Source organism: Phyllostomus discolor, chromosome 6, assembly GCF_004126475.2.
Source record: "Phyllostomus discolor isolate MPI-MPIP mPhyDis1 chromosome 6, mPhyDis1.pri.v3, whole genome shotgun sequence".
Lineage (NCBI taxonomy): Eukaryota > Metazoa > Chordata > Mammalia > Chiroptera > Phyllostomidae > Phyllostomus > Phyllostomus discolor.
The window spans coordinates 106,485,651-106,487,627 of NC_040908.2; the positions used below are offsets into that span (position 1 = coordinate 106,485,651).

At 41.2% G+C, this 1,977-nt stretch overlaps 1 pseudogene; it reads right to left on the reverse strand.

Annotated features, from left to right (window-relative positions):
- Positions 1-1,118: 1,118 nt before the first annotated feature.
- LOC114498533 lies at positions 1,119-1,455 on the reverse strand (annotated as a pseudogene).
- Between the last annotated feature and the right edge of the window lie 522 nt (positions 1,456-1,977).

Genomic DNA, 1,977 nt, shown 5'->3' on the forward strand with positions numbered 1-1,977 from the left:
TGCATTTCTCTGATTAGTGACATTGAGCATCTTTTTATGTGTCTATTAACCATCTGTATGTCCTCTTTGGAGAAATGTTTATTCAGGTCCTTTACCTATTTTTTAAATTGGATTGTTTGTATTTTTGGTGTTGAGTTTTTTATAAGTTCTTTATATATTTTGGATATTAACCCCTTATCAGATGTTACACGATGAAAAACTATTCATCTGTAAAAATGTAGAAAGTTTTACTCTTTGTGACAGCATGGATGGACCTGGGGAATATTATACATATTGAAAAAAGCCAGTCAGAGAAAGAAAAATACCAAATGATTTCACTCATATGTGGAATCTAATGAACGAACTGAACAAACAAACAAAATATAGACAGACATAGAGAGCAGGCTGGCAGTTCTAGGGAGGCTGTTTGGGGGTGGAGGGATCAAGCAAAAAGGAAAAAGTGCTCATGGATGTGGACAACAATGTGGTAATTGCAGCGGGGAGGGAGTATAAGTGGATAAATGGTAATGGAAAAAATATAATAAAATTATTTTTAAATAAAAAACAAAATGTAAAAGCAATCTTAGTACAATTTTCTAAATATTAAATAACATAATATTAAATATGAACCCTATATATTCAAAATATAATTTTTTAGGAAAATAAAAATAAGAAACTTTTAATTTTTATTTGACATGAAACAGATTTAGTAATAACCTTGAAAAGCAGAATATACTATAACCACTTAGATTTTCTACTTTATTGACAGGAAAAATTTCAGTAAGACACTTGGCACCCTGATTTTCATCTGCTGTTATTATCTGGTGTATAATAATAATTAATTAAGTAGGGAGAATAATAGGGAAAGGCAAGAAAGGAAGCCAAGAGGTTGTCAGAGGCCTTACTTCCATAGTTAGGCCCTTGGTTAGCTTTATCCTGAGAATAGCAGGGAGCCATTGAGGATTACTTAGCAAGAGAGTGTAATCGTCACTTTGGTTGCTAGTGTCAAAGGGGAAACATTGTTCAATGTCTGGTTAGCCCTTAAACCCTAGCCACCCCTGTCTCTGAGTTCCATAGCCCCCATGGAACTCTCTGTCCTTAAGCTGTCATGCATGAGGGGGTTATCCAAAGATGGGGGCTCAGAGGGAGTGGTTCTTGCTACCCTCTGTTCCCAGCCCATGGCCCCAGGAGGAATATAATTGGCATCAGTGAAGCCATCATAATCCTCATTTTCACCCATCTCTGTGCAGAGGGCCTTCCTTGTTTCTGGTTGCCTGGGGTACTGCAGCTGATGAAGTATTTGTGGTAGAGGTGGCATTTGGCAGCAGGTACAATGAGGACAGAAAGAACCACAGCTCCAAGCACAACTCCCACCAGCACAGGCCATGCCTGGGCCCAGCTACCTGGTTTAGGAGATATGGCTGATGCTGTGGGGAGCTCTGAGGGCCCCACAATGATTTAGTTTGTCCCATTCATGGAGTGGCTGAAAGACACCCATAAGCCTAGGGCTCAACCAGAAGAGCCCTGGCTCCAAGGGGATCCCCAGTTGCCAGGCAGCTCTGAGTCACAGATCCTGTTGGAGGACCAGCTACGGTGGGAGATTATAGGCAGGTGAAATACTTAAATCAGAGGAGTACCTGGGGAGGAGTACTCAGGGTAAGAAAGAACCTGTTCCCTGGAACTGCCAGAGAGGTTGGCACTCAAGGGTGCAGTGCAACATTGTGAGCTGAGGGAGGGAGGAACTCTAAGAACAGTTATATAAGCCAGTGGAGAGAGCTTCTGGCTGGGTTATTATTTCTTATTTTAATATTCACCCAAGAACTCCTTTTTTTCATTGTTTTTAGAGACAGAGGAAGGGGAAGAGGAATGGAGAGAAACATCGATTGGTTGCCTCCCGTCTGAACCGGGATCATACACCCCCTGACCCGGATTCAACCCAACAATCAAAGTTAGTGCCCTGACTGGGAATCAAGCCCACAACTTTTCAATTATAGGATG